Source organism: Pholcus phalangioides, unplaced genomic scaffold (assembly GCF_987345545.1).
Source record: "Pholcus phalangioides strain wild (caught in Gottingen) unplaced genomic scaffold, Ppha-v1.0 ptg000007l_1, whole genome shotgun sequence".
NCBI lineage: Eukaryota > Metazoa > Arthropoda > Arachnida > Araneae > Pholcidae > Pholcus > Pholcus phalangioides.
This window is the reverse complement of record NW_028301600.1, coordinates 52,395,832-52,411,062: the sequence shown is the minus strand read 5'-3', so window position 1 is coordinate 52,411,062 and position 15,231 is coordinate 52,395,832. Positions and strand designations below refer to the sequence as shown.

At 32.7% G+C, this 15,231-nt stretch overlaps 1 long non-coding RNA gene across 2 annotated transcripts in view; it reads left to right on the top strand.

The window, feature by feature from the left end:
• Positions 1-6,083: 6,083 nt before the first annotated feature.
• LOC149085471 (uncharacterized) overlaps positions 6,084-15,231 on the top strand; it is a 34,898-nt gene continuing 25,750 nt past the window's right edge. Inside the window, exons 1-3 of one of the 2 annotated variants that reach the window (XR_016192854.1) lie at positions 6,121-6,358; positions 7,986-8,081; positions 12,118-12,186. This is a non-coding gene — a long non-coding RNA (uncharacterized LOC149085471). Of the gene's footprint in view, positions 6,359-7,985; positions 8,082-12,117; positions 12,187-15,231 lie in introns of both variants that reach the window. The other variant, XR_016192853.1, reaches the window with a different exon arrangement.

Here is a 15,231-nt window from a genome sequence, read left to right as displayed (position 1 = left end):
GATATTGACATGGTTTCACATTTCCCCTTGGATTATATGCATTGTGTGTGTTTAGGAGTTATGAGGAAACTGTTAAATTTTTGGCTTTGTGGCAAAGTTCCATTAAAATTAGATGCCAAAACAACTGCAGAATTGAATACTCGTTTGCTTTATTTGAAAACATTTTTTCCTGCAGAATTCATAAGAAAGCCTAGAGGACTGAATGAAATTGACAGGTGGAAAGCCACAGAGCTACGAACCTTCCTCCTTTATGCTGGCCCTGTGGTTTTGCTTAATTTAGTTCATTCTTCCATATACGAGCATTTTTTATTATTGCATTGTGGTATTAGCATTTTATGTTCTCCACACTTGGTGAATTATTCTAGTTCTGCTAATAACTTTCTTAGGGAATTTGTAAGCCACTCTGAAAAGTTATATGGCAAATCATTTTTAGTATATAATGTTCATGTTTTGATTCACCTTGCAGATGATGTGAAAAAATTGGATGTTTTAGATAATTTCTCAGCTTTTGTATTTGAAAGTTTTCTAGGCAGTTTAAAAAAAAGCATTAAATCTGGCAATAAGCCATTTGAACAAATTTGTCGGAGACTAAATGAATATGATGAACATGGTGAACCTTCTAATCAAATTCAGTCTGATTTATTTGAGATGCAAAATGAACATAATTTGGGGCCAGTGCCTTGTGATTTTATTGGACATCAATATAAAAAATTGTCATTCCTTAATAAATTCTGTATTTCAATTTCCTCTCTAAGTCCCGCTAATTGTTATTGTTTTACTAAAGAAAAATCAGTTATTCAGGTTCACAATGTATTGAGGAGAGCTGACAGATTAAGTATTTTAGGTCTACGATTTAGTAAACAGGAAAATTTCTATACGTATCCCCTTCCATCTTCTAAACTGAATGTTTTTATTGTGAAAGATTTGGCAAATATATATATACTGAAGTATCCTTAGAGGATGTTGTTTCCAAATGTGTTCTGCTGCCCTTGAAAGATTGTTTTGTAAGCTTACCATTGCTGCACAGTTCATAATCCATTTCATCCATTGAACCACTGTGTAGATATATAATATGCATATTTGACTGAATAAAACATTTTTTTTTCTTTAAATACTTGTGTTTGTCTTTTTAGTTCTATTCCACATGAATAATTTATAAAGCGGTACGTATTTGGGGGGGGGGTGTTATTTACTAATGCGTCATTTAATCACGTCATGAAATGGCGCCCAGATGACGTCTTCAAAATGGACATAATCACCTATTTTATGACGTCAGAAATAAGGCATTTCATGACTTCCAAAAAACGTCATTTTTGACGTCAGGCGACTACTTGGGGCACTTGCGAAATATGCGCCCCCCGGCAACTTATAGGTTATGAAATGAAAAAATAGGCTGACCATATTTGCTCGAGAAAAATACGTGAAGTAGTTCTTCGAAATGCAGATGCTGAAACACGGAAAAGTCACCAATCTCGGAAGACATGAAGCGCTACTTCAAATTGCAGTGAATTTAAAAAAAAATAAATAAAATAAATGTATTCACATACGTGTATATTACATAGTGTCAATTTTGTTTTAAAACGATCCTAAAGCCCTTGGGGTCTAGGTCAATTTGTCGCGCTCAACTTGTCGCGGGACAATTCGTCGCATTCAATTTGTAGAGTGAGCAATTGGTATTGAACCATATTTGTTCCCATTATGTAGAAGAACACATTTCAAACTTCGCTTAGAACTGTCAATAAATAGACGCCAATCATCCGGAAAATATTCTGGAAGACCCATTTTTCCCAGGAGACCTCTAATATCGTGACAAAATACAATATTTTCTTCTTGAGAGAAGAAGGGTAGCAGATCTTTCTCTCTTGTACGATAAAATGTAATTTTGGTTTCTGGTTCAAGTAAATTTTTATCCTTCAACCTAGAAGCCAGTACTTCAGAAGCTTCTTTCGACAAGTTGAGATCTCTGATGAGGTCATTTAGCTCATCTTGGTTGAAACGTTGGGAAATTGGTGATATCTCCTCATAATCACTGTCACCTTCAGTGGTATCAGAAGGCTGATCAGAGGGACAATACTCGTCCTCACAGAGCTCTGGTAGCTGGTGAAACGTTGGAATTGGCATTTCTTCTGAGTGAGAAATCGGGCACCTTGCAGAGACTAAATCAGGATAAGTCCACTTGTTACGGTTCTTTCGATTGATTCCAGTAATATTTACTAGGCAGAAATAACAGTCATCGAAGTGATTTTTGGGTTCTCTCCAAACCATTGGTACGCCGAATTTCAGACTTTTCCTTTTTCCGGTAGTCCACTGTCGTAAATGCTCTGTACAAGTTTTACAGACCCGATGCGGTGCCCAGGTTTTATCCTGATCACTAAGCCTAACACCAAAATATCCAAGATAAGCTCTCTTTACAAACGCACTAACAGATTTTCTGTTTTCCGGAAACGTGTATTCCCCACATATGTAGCAAAAGACATCAGGATGATGTACACAGCTTCTTCTACTTGAAAACTCATTTTATTTCTATTCAACAACACAAAAACAACAATCTACGTTATAGGTTAACTTCATAACAACTCTTTACTAAACAGGCATTTCAAGCGACACCAACATCGACCTATCTGCAGCACGGCGCGAACTCACAAACTAATCTCAACTGCAGTTGAAGTTTTGAAGGTAACTTCAGATACAGGATAGGTAATTTCATCTTTCGGATTTTTCTGGAACTAACTGGACGGCAGACGGTTCATAAGAAAGTTAAATCCTACATATTGCTGCCGTCCGCTTGAAATAGCGTTAGTCTTCCTTTTATAACAATTGGATTAAAGTAATAGTATTTATTTATAAAATAATATATTATTATTATTTCATAAATATTATTTTAATTCAATTGTTATAAAAAAAATAAGACTGACAATGGGTCAAATATACAAGAACCAATCCTTGTATAAATTTTACGACACTCATACTTGAAAGAATTGAATAGAAAATAACATTGATAGATAAGTGAAATTATCTAAAAATGTAGAGCTGATAGAGAAAAACTGATTTCATATTTAGATTCAGCAACCCAAATATAGCTAAAATCCGTTCTAAAATCCCAGGCACAAAAAAAAAAAATTTTTTTTGTTGACCAGTGTAATAAATTGAGATCAAATAAATTTTTAAATTCTAATTTCCACCGTAGAAGCCGTATTTCCCACTTTTTGTCGAGATTTCCATTTCTCGCAGTGAGGGGCATTAGGATCAAATAAATTTTGAAAATTTAGTTTCCATCGTATAGGCCGCGCTTCCCGCTTTCTGTAGGGATTTCCATTTCTTGCAGCGAGGGGCGTGGGGGGGGGGGTGCACATCGGGATAATAAATTGCGACCAATGTGGCCCCCCTAGCACGATTTCCGTGATTCACTATTAAATGTATCCATGCGGAGAATATATTTTTAAGGAACTTTTTATGACAATGTATCTAAGTTTTATGTGTGACAGCTGCGAAAAGTATTATTTTCAAATTATTTTTTTGCAATGCAATGTACATTTCGAATCACTTTGTATTATCACACCGAAATAATATTCAAACACTCCGACCATAGGCACCAGAAACTGGGGGCTGATGCCATTTGAGCCCCCCCCCCCAACTCCAATAACTCATGAATATACAATGCAATGCACCATTTCGCCTCCTGAGTACGGGTTTGAGTCCCTTATAAACGGAATGAATGGCGATTTTCAGCCCTCCCCCTCCTCAATGTTTCCTTCATGTCGGCACCTTTGACTGGCCAAGGATGCCGGAAGTTTTGGAACTTGTGAGTTCTTGTCTTGATCTTGAAGTAGGAAATTTAGATTTCTGAATCATTTCTCTGGGTGCTCATACCCATTCCATAAAGTACCCTGGGCACCAACAGCATCTCTGTCTCTGACACCACTACAAATGTCAATCGATTTTTGATTTTTTTTTCAACTCTAAAGTAACAACTCTCGAGTAAAAACAATGAAATAAGACTTTTAATTAGCCCATTGTATGTAACTTCATGTACATGACACTCATACGGCTCCAGTCAACGATTAGTAAAGATTTCTTCTTACAATACAAGTGAATTAACATTAACAGATAATGTAAGATTATGTTCAGAGGTACATTTTAAAAACGATTCGTATCGTACATATAAAAACACTCCACAATATCTAAACCTTTATTTATGTTCAGTGCTTTGAGTACCATTTTATTTAAACACTTATATAACGTGAATATCGCAGTAAAAACCCGATGATGCTTTATAGAATAATAAGTGATGGTATTTTGAACTACCATAATTTTTTTCTTTTTTTTTAAAGATACGTAAAAGATTTCAATTTATTGCAATTTAAATTGAATTCAAACAATTTAATTTTAAAAAGTACTACATTATGTTTTGCCATCCGTATAATCTGTATCTCTACTTTAAGATACAACAAAAAACTCAAATAAAGAAAAATGATAATAGGCTAATTCATTCAATTGCATTAAAAGTTTTTCTAATTGCGGAACATCAATTATGAGGGAGAAACTTTTAAACACACACGCAAACCAACATATCTTTTCCACGTTCGGTTTTGCAATATTCCATGTTTTTGCCAACAGAAATATGTAGACCAAGCACACCAACCTTGTACCAAAAGCTTAGACGCTAATGAAAACTATGTGAAAATATTCAAACAAGCCAGCTAAAGATATGCGACTGATTATAAACATAAGATTAATGGTTATATTATATCTAAGCGACTGATTCATAGTCATTTTTCTTATTGGTGATTACATTGCCTTTGTCGGTACTCATCCTGTGGGCATTATGAAAACTTCATCGAATCGTCATTCATAAGCACTGTACATTTCTACCCTTGATCTGTGAGAAATAGAAATCCCAACAAAAGAGGAAAGTGCGGCTTATACGGTGAAAATTAAATATTAATTTAATTGAATTATTAATTAATTAAATATTTCAGGTTCTTATGGAGATACTGTAATGGTAAATGTTGGTGACTCTCGAAGGGGGGTGGGGAGAAACTCTCGAGCCCATGGGGCAGATAGAAATTTACCGTTAAAGATAGGCTCACTGTAATTTGGGGAATATCATACAAACCGAAATTTTTCCACATGATATTGAAATTTTATCACAGCAAAAATCAATTATTTAACGTTTCAAATTTTTATAACTGAATTTTCAAATATAATTAAACTTTTACATGCAGTTAAATTTTTAAATGTAATTGATATTGTAATTTTAATTTCGATTACCTTTCTGCATTGACAAAAAATAATTATTTTCAGTTAACTGCGTGTACACTTTTGTTCATGTTTTTATTTCACGTGTAAGACAAAAACCTACATACAAGCTCGCGTGGAACATGTACAGTGAAGAATCGATGGTTCGACGAATTGATTCTGCGCTGTAATATATAAATTGACGTCACGATGAATTGACACGGCGGCAAACTTGTACAGCTACGAATTGGAACTGCGACGAATTGGAACTGCGACGAATTGGAGTTGCGACGAATTTGTATCGCGACGAATTGGAGCTGCGACAAATTTGTACCGCGACGAATTGACACTGCGACAAATTTGTATTGCGACGAATTGACACTGCGACAAATTTGTACCGTGACGAATTGGCACTGCGACGAATTTGTACCGCGACAAATTGAGGCGCAACGAGTTGAGCGGGACAAGTTGACCGGCAACGAAGCCCTTGTAGACATAAAGGACGAAATAAAATGTCAATATGTAAAATAAATATTCTTATTTGTAGTCGTAATTATCGTAATGTAATTTTTGAATTGGGAAGATAATTTTAATCATTAATTTGAAGAATAAAAGTCAAGTTGGCTCGTTGTGAATACGTGAAAAACCGGGTCTGTCTCGACCACTGAGCTGTTAGTAAAACATTCCTTATAGCTCAGTGGTCTCGAACAAATATGGGATTCTTCATAAAGAATTTGTCCACTGAGATATTGTCCACTGAGTAGTTCAGTGATCCGTTTTTTTTGGATTTGTGTAGGTTTCTCTCTTATGTTCTGGCAACTCAATGTAGAAACCTCAAACCAGAGCAGACGGAGCTCCTTACAAGATCACGTGATCAAAGTAATCCAATCATATTGAGAAATAGCGGAATTTCCTGGGATTGAGGCTTCCCTGTTGGCGTCTCTCTTGCCTATTCCTGACATTAATTCTAGAACCTTTTTTTTATTCTCTACTCTCTCCAAAGCCGCTTGTAAGCAGCTTAATGCAGCTTTGACTCTCTCTCTCTCTCTTGTTCAAAGCCGCTTGAAAGGACTCTGCTATCTTTACTATAGGGAATGATGGAGTCTAATCCAGCCCGGAAGTATAAGTTTATTTATTATTATTATTTATTTTATATCCAGAGCTAATTTTTATTATTTTTTTACCAATTTGGAATTATATACGATCTAATTGAAAGATAGACTATTGTGAATCAAACATGGACATAAGCCTTTTCTATTCTTTTTGATGTGAGCTAGTTTCAATAATTTATAAAACATTTTCATCAAAAGAAGTGAACACCCTTAGAAAAGATAATTCTTCTTTGAAAAAAAAATGCTATAATTTTTTCGAATTTCCTGAAAAAAAAAATGTAATTCAAGTCTATCTCTATTGCTAGGTGTATGTTTAGAATAGCTACTTGCAAAAGAGTTGGAGAAATATGTTTCTCTCTTTCAAAATTTTATCTTGAAAATCACTAATTTAGTGATTTTATTTTCTTTCAGAATGGACATTATATATTAATACCTTGTATTATTCCAGATCATTAATTTAGCTACTTTCCAATAAGTTTAGGCTTTATAGGCATGCTTGGAGGCATAATAATTGTGGGAACAGTTACAGTAGAACAGATATAGTCCCTTTTCAGCAACATTTTGTTTGGCTGAGAAAAGAGCCATTGCAATAAATTACCAAAGGCTAAAAAAATATTGCATGTAAAAAAAGGGCTAAAACATTGACAACCCTGAATCATGCAGGTTAAAAATAACTATTATGATTATAAAAAGAATGATAAAATAAACTAATTTTCTCAACTGAACCATTATCACTATTACTGAAAATCAATCATTATTACTATTACTGAAAGTCTGGCAATTATGGGTTGTATTAATAACATAAAGAACAACATTATCATCCCAGCATTCCCTTGTGTAGGTCTCAGTGAAGGAGTATTGAATAAATAAATCATAGTTTGAACTAATAATTCCAAATAAAGTGAGAGAATGTTGAACAAAATGACTTTCATGTTTAGATGAATAAAATTAAATGACTGATAATTTTATATCCTGAACCCCATCCCCAAAGCAGAATGTTTTGCATTGTTCTGGGATGAGCCTTGGACTGACTGGAAATGTTTCTGGCAGGATGGGGGTTTTGGACGTCCAAAACTGTCTGAAACTGTCCAAAACCTCCAAGTTTCAAAATTTTATGTAGAAACCTTTGGTTTTTGTTTTCCCAATATACTAATATATTAAAAAATAATACTAGCAGAAAATAAAACTAACTAAATCAAAAATATTTCAAAAAGGTGTCATTTGGTTTTTTTTCTAAGTTAATTGTTTCACTTAATTTTTATGGTTTTAGGCTGGAAATCTGATAGTAAATTAATATCACTCATATAACTGCTTAAATAACCACTGTTTTCAATTTTTTAGTTTGTTGTAAATGTTATTTATACTTCACATCTTATCTTTCATGTATGATTATGAAGCAGGTACTGTATTTTGTTCCCAAATATTATTTTTTATTACATACCAATATAATGGTGGCTAGAAGCTAATATTTCACTGGATAAATTCAAGCTATATTTACAATTCCATCACATGGGGGACAGCAATAAGAAAAACACTGGAAGAAGGCTTATCAAAAGACTGTGATTCTTTTTTTATTTTTGTGTCCTCCAAGTTATGCATCAATTGAAAGAATATTTTCAAATTTTGTTATCTTAGAAATCATCTTGGCACAGATAATGCAGCTAAATTAGTTATGTGTTATCAAATGTTAAAAGACGCAGCTGCGCTTGATTATTAGTGTTCAATTATTACGTAAGTTTAATTTCATTCTGTAGTCACATATCTATTGCTTTTTCTAATTTTCATGTGACAAATTTCTATCCCATTCTTGTATCTTTTATGTTTCTATAAATCTAATTAACTTCAAGACAGTTCAGTTTTCAATTGTTTGATAACCTGATATCAGTCATATAACCCTTTGCACATAGACTGTTTTGAATTTCAAAATTTTATTATATTTAATGTAATTTTAATATTATACTATAATTTATATAATATAAAGTTTATTATTTGATTATAGAAGTTACCTCTTCATCAAATTGCAAAGTTTTTCACTTATAGTTATAAATAGGAGGTTTTGGACAGTACGGTAAATACCGAGGTTTTTACCGTACTGTCCAAAACCTTGCCAACCCTGGTTTCTGCTGTAAAAATCCACATAATACCATTTTCTGCACTTTTTCTTAAAAATCTGCAATAGCATTTTGCGACATTTGTTACAGATTTTGGCATATTCTACTTTGGGGCTCCAAATTGCACATTTAATATGTCTTTTCTTTTTCTTTTTTTTTCATGTATATGCTACATAACAACATAGCTCAAAAAAAACTGAAAAAAACTGGAAGTTTAAAGAAACTGTATCTGAGAGAAGACCATCCTTATATATATATACACTAGTCAAGGCAAAGAAAAATGGTAGCACCGTTCAGGGTTGTTTGGTTTAAACCTTGGTTTTAACGAAGTAGTTTTTTTAAAAAAACCAGTTTGGTTTTTTTTCAAAAAATCAAAAGTGGCCTAAATATAATTTTTTCCTTGAAAAATATCATATTGGTTCATTATTAGCTAAAATTTTTCATTTTTACCACATTTTATATTCTTGGGGTACATTTTGATGGTATATCTTTAAATGGCATAAGATGGTATGAGTGGTTTTTTTCAAAAAGTCTCATAAAAGTGGCCTGAATGTATATATATATATTTTATATATGAAGTATCTTAGTTATTTAAATAAAGTTATATACAGAAGCCAAAATTTCTCATTCTTACCACATTTTCTAACCTTTGGCTACATTCTGATGCTCTATCTTTACCAAATTCATGAATAAGTATTGTATCACACATCTAAATGTAGTGGTGTATTATCTCACAGAGTTTCCTTTTCCCTTCACAAAGAAGCAGCAAACACCATCATGTTAGGGGCAGGTAGTCCTATAATCGAATAAAGACACCAGCTGTCCCTAAAGGACAAAGGCTAGTGTACTAGTAGTTACATTACCTCACAGACATTTTAATTTTCTTTCCCATAAGAAGTAGCAGATCTCACACTGTATATCACCCATCTTTAATATTCAATAGTTTTTTTTTATACTTTCATGGTTAAGTCCAGTTAATCAAGGTTCTACTGTATAGTAGTAACAGATTTATGAAAAATAATCAGCTATATATAGGGTGATTATAATTAAAGTTTTGATTCTAAAACTATACAATAAGTACTGGTCAGAATGACTTGAAAATTTGCATGGATACTCCTGAAGCAATGGAAATTTCGTAAAAGAAAAAAAGTGCAAAATGTGCAAGTAGATGATGCTGTACTTGGCCAGCGGTATAATCTATTTTGTGCAACCACATCATTTCGGCACTTCCACAGCATCAGTGTGTGGATAGAACAACTTCTATCAAGATGCACATTGCAATACCAGCAAAGCAGCTGCTGAAGACCCATTTTGACAATAACAGGATGGCACAACACCTGGGCAGCCGTCAGTTCACTTGACCTTAACCCTTGCAACTTCTGGCTGTGGGGGGTACCTCAAAATGTTATGAACAGTGGTCGGATTGTAAACTTTGGTGAATTGCAAGCTTCAGCGTATCCCCCTATATGTTGGAAGTTCCTCAGGAATATTAACATGGGGGGGCGCGTTTGGTTTAATAAAGGTGAATTGCAAGCGCATCCACATCATGCCCCTGGCATACTCTGATCTGTTGTTGAACAAGAATTTTTGTGCTTTCACCTCATAGGCAGAACACAGTGGACAACATATTTAACATTTCTTGAGTAAGTTATAGTTATTTGTTTGATTACTTCACTTTTTTGTGATGTTTTCGTGAATTATGTAATCGTGTAATGCTATAATTACGTTATCATTTTACCATGACTGCCTATTGTTTCCATTCTGTGAGCAAATTTCCCACATGTTGGATGTCATTAATTTTACATTTTTAAGTATTTTTTCCCCTTTACTTAATAAAATTCCATTTCTTCAGGAATATTCATGTCAATTCTCAAGTCATTCTGACAACCGTTCTTTTTTTTACAGTGTTTTGAAATCAGAACCTTAATTATTATAATCACTCTGTAGTATCGTAAATCATCACTAATTAATCTGCATTATTTATGCTTCATTAAATACATTATATTCACCTAATTTTTATTATAGTTTTTGCAAAATAGCTTCCTAATTAAGCATACTGAAAGTAACTGGAGAAAACATCTGTATATATATATATATATATATATATATATATGATTAATAATAACATTAAAAGAATTTTTTCAAACACAAATTAATCCATTGAGTTAAGCAAAAAATAATTAAATTGCAAAAGTTGTTTTTTGTTAAAATGTAAGAAATATTTATTGATTAATTAATATGAGAATAGTGTTAATTACATTAATAAACATTTTATTTTAATTAATTGTTAGAAGTGTGAATGATTTTTTAGAAATTTTATTGTTTTTAATGTTAATACTATTTAAAACAAAAAACCTGGTTTTTTACCAACCCTGTCACCTTTAGATGATGACAAAAATAACAATACAGTAGTTTCAGTAGTAACAAAAGACTATAAAAACCCTCTTTTAGTTATAGCGATGGCATGGTTCAAACCCATCACCAGTAGGAAAAGATATCATCATGAGCAGTAAGAAGAAATCTCAAAGAAAGTTACCAAGAAAAAAAAAAAGGATATTATATAGCCAGGGTTGTAATTTTGACAGGACAGCAGTCAAAATTGGTTTTAAAACTGAAAATTCTGTGCGTAACTGGCGTCGTGGGGTTATTTGGATCCCAGCAAGTATTAGTGCATTTTAAAAATCAACAAAAGAAGTTTTCATAAAACCAATGGGTTTTTTACATGACTTCATTCATCTGTCAATTAATTCACGAAATAATTTTTCAAATTTCTTTAATTATTTTCTGTAAATTTTCTTTTGTTAAGACATACATCAGACAAAAATGGAGGGATACATGACTTTTGAATGTTTTTTTAATTATTTATTGAATTTTTTGAACAAAACTTTCATGATTAAAAAATGAACAGATATGATTGAAATATACTCAGAAAATAAAATTTACAAATTAGAGTAATATTTACTATATTTTCACAAGCACCAATATTATTCTTATTCCACGTCGGAAACACAGTACTTTGCAAACAACACCATGGCATGTTGATCACACAGATCTTACTTACAATTCACTAGCAACACTATCCTCAACCTCACCTTGGATAAATCTGATATCTTTCACCATTAATCTGAAACCGTTATTGAGAAAATTGGTGCTCTTCCTATACGCCATTTCGATCTGAACACTCCGCCGTCAAACCAAAAACACCTATGCAAGTGGTGAGGTGGGGTCATTTTGACGCCATGGAAACTTTGATCAATGATATAGAGGGAAGAAAAAGTAGAAACACATTATAAATTTGTCATACACGTGTAAACAACTAGCTTCAAAGGTACTAAAAATAAGATGGTCCAGATGCATTTCTTTCTCAGGGAGTGGCAAGATGAACACCACGCTAGTTCAGGGTTAACTGTCAAAGTACATTGAAATAGTCTCAAAACTGATGTAAAGGTTTTCTGTTTCTTACTTTAAAACTGTTTCTTTTGTGAAATTTTGAAGTGAAATAAATTTTTACATTTAACAAGCATTAGAATATTTTTATTACAAGACAGGGTTGCATTAATTTTGACCAGGAGTGGTTTTAAACCACCTTGGTTTATATCAGTTTTGACTATTTTGAGTGGTTTATCAAAACAATTTTCTAATATCTTCAATTATAGGGTCATATCACTCAGCATCAGCTCTCTTGGATCTTTGCAATCTAGATTGTTGAAGACCTTGGGTCCTTGGTAAGTAAAATTATACAGTAATACTCACTACCCATGATTTTGGATTTACATGATTTTCTGAGAAAAATGCACATTTCTGAAATTAAGCAGTACCATGGGATTATTACTGAGATAGCAGAGATTATTAAGGGATAATCAAATTGAGACATGTTTTATTCAATCAGAACATTGTACGTGATGAAACTACAATGATTTTTAATATGCTACAGTATATACCTAAAGGTAAAAACTTTACAGCGATTTAGAAATAGAATCCCTAGTCTTGTGCAGTATCTGCCATTTTTACAGGAAAGCTCATATTTTCATACCAGAAGTCCATATTATTGACAGTCTTTTTTAAAAAATTTGTTTGATGTGATTAATTATTTTAAATGTTAGAAATTTTTCATTTTTGATAAAAGTAAATTCTATTGCTATTCAGGAGAACGTTATATATTGAAGTTTATTTAATTGCACATTTTAAATATGTAATTTCAAATGTATGAGTAATTTGAAACAGCAGACATGAAAAAATTCAAAATAATAAAATATACATGTCTGTTTAATATTCGTTGGTTTATAGCAGGGTTGGACAACTCGCAAAAATCTAATAAAAAAATCTAGGCACCAAAAAAATTTTTCCCCAAAGAAAAAAATAAAAATAATGCTTCTGTTGAGTTTTTCATGTTGGCAGATATGCTGCTATAAATTCCAAACATTTTGTGCTGCTCTCATCCTGCAATTTAGTAACTACACAAAACAAATTTTAGACACCAATACCAATTTTTTAGTCCCAATGGCGACCTGGCCTGGGTGGTCCAGCCCTGGCGTACATACATTTGCATGTCCATAGTGGTTACCAGAGAAAACGTAGTAATCCAATAATGTGGATAATACTGAAGTAAAGATGGTAAATGCTTGGATTTTTCATGTTATGTTAGCATTGTGAATGGGAGACCGGCTCACGCCCGGCAAGTTGAAAAACAGCCAAAAAGAACTAGCCTAGTATACACCAGGGCTGAACAAATCAAAATTTAGGCACCAGATAAGTTTCTTAGGAGTTTTTTCCCCAAGAGAAATAGTTTTAAATATTGTATTTTCAACTTTTTTGAGACTTAGTGACTATTTTTTCATGTTAGGAGACACATTGTGAAATCAGAAAATTTTGTCATTTTTAGACTGATTTAGCAATCACATATATCGAAAATTTTAGTCACCATTGCAATCTGATGCCTGACATTTGTCCAGCCCTGTTTTATAATAGTTAAGGTTTTTCAAAATTCAAGTTTCTGAAATGAGAGAAATATAAATAGTTTTTAAATTTCCCTAACCACTTGCTGCCTGGCAGTCGAGCGGTTACGGAGCTGGGTTCAAATGGGTTCATTATGGGTTCAAATCCTGGTTTGAGCGTGGATGCCTACTAACACTAACAAAAAAAAAAATTCCCTGGGCAGACCATACTTATCCCTTGGGGATATGTGAGGATCATGCTATAAAAACTAAAAAAAAAATCACCATATATTTTTGTGTGCACCTTTATAAAACGGAAACCTGTCTGGAACAGGTTAGGGTTACTGGAATGAAATCAGACAGTTGTGATAAGGTAAAGGTAAGATCTTTTGCTTTTTCTTCAAAAAAAAAAAAGTCAGTTTTTCATCAAGGTCCTGCAGTCTTAGTAATCAAGTGTGATATTTAGACCATGGCTATTCTTGGTGGAAGTTCTTGCAAATAGTTAAGAAATTTGATTACATATTTAAATAATTAGCAATTTTAAAAATTAGCAATGCAGACATTTTTTTATGAATGTACCCATTTCTTTGCACCATACGTATGCTGTAAATGCAAATGTGGTATAGAAAATGCCCTAACACTCCAGAGACTGCAGTGATTTCTATTGAAACCAATTATTGAGCATCATCTATCGAATTAACAGTACATAAGCCTAGGGTTGATGAATTAATATCTCTTTAACACACAATTTTCTTTTCAATCTTTTAATCACAAACAGTAAAAGAAAAAAAAATTTGTAGTAAACTCTCTCTCCAAGCATGGTGTTCTGCAACATCAAGTTTTTGACATTTTGTTTAAGAATATTTTCAGTCATTGCCTCCACATGAGAATACTTTGATATGTGAAGAAGTTAATAGCTGGAAACAAATTCAGGATAAGATCAGTTTTTTCTTGAAAATGAGTCAAAGTCAGTCTTTCATAAAGATTATTCTACACACTGATGCAAATCTTAGTAATCTATATTTTTAATGATTGCCTGCGCATAAGAACACTTTGATATATGAAGAAGTAAATAGGTCAAAGCATGGCAAAAGTAAGATCTGCTTAATCTTGAAAGAAGGTTCAAAGTCGTTCTTCCATCAAGGTATCTCTACAGCATTGTAGATATTAGTTACCTAGTGCAATACTTGGACAAAGCTATCTGTCTATGAAGTTCTTGAACATAGTTGAAAATAAAATTTTCAATATTCAGTAATACAGAAATTTTTTTCATTAATGTAATCATCTCTTTCCAACGTATAAATGTTGTAAGAGCTAAGTTTGAAGAAAAATCTCAACTCCAGGAAATTGCAGGGATTTTCAATCAAAATAGATTTTTGAACATCTACTGCAATCCTTGTAAATAGGGTTCATGAATTTGCATGAAATTAACTCTTTTTTTTTCCATAGAAACAGTGAATGAAAAAAAACAATATTCAATTTGAAGCATAGTGTTTTCAACAAAGTTTTTGACATTTTGTTTAAAAATATTTTCAATCATTGTATGGACACATCAAGATTTTTATGCACACTGATGTGAATCTTAGTCATCCATATTTTAAATCATTGCCTGCACATAAGAGTACTTTCATGTATGAAGAATTAAATAGCACTAAACGTGGTCAATATAAGATCTACGTTTTCTTGAAGAATGGAGTCAAAATTGATCTTTCATCAAGATTTTTCTACACAGTATTGTGAATCTTTTTATTCAATATTTTTAGTCATCCCCTGCTCATCAGAATACTTGTATATATGGAGAAGTGTAATTAGCTCAACACACGGCCAAGGTAAGAT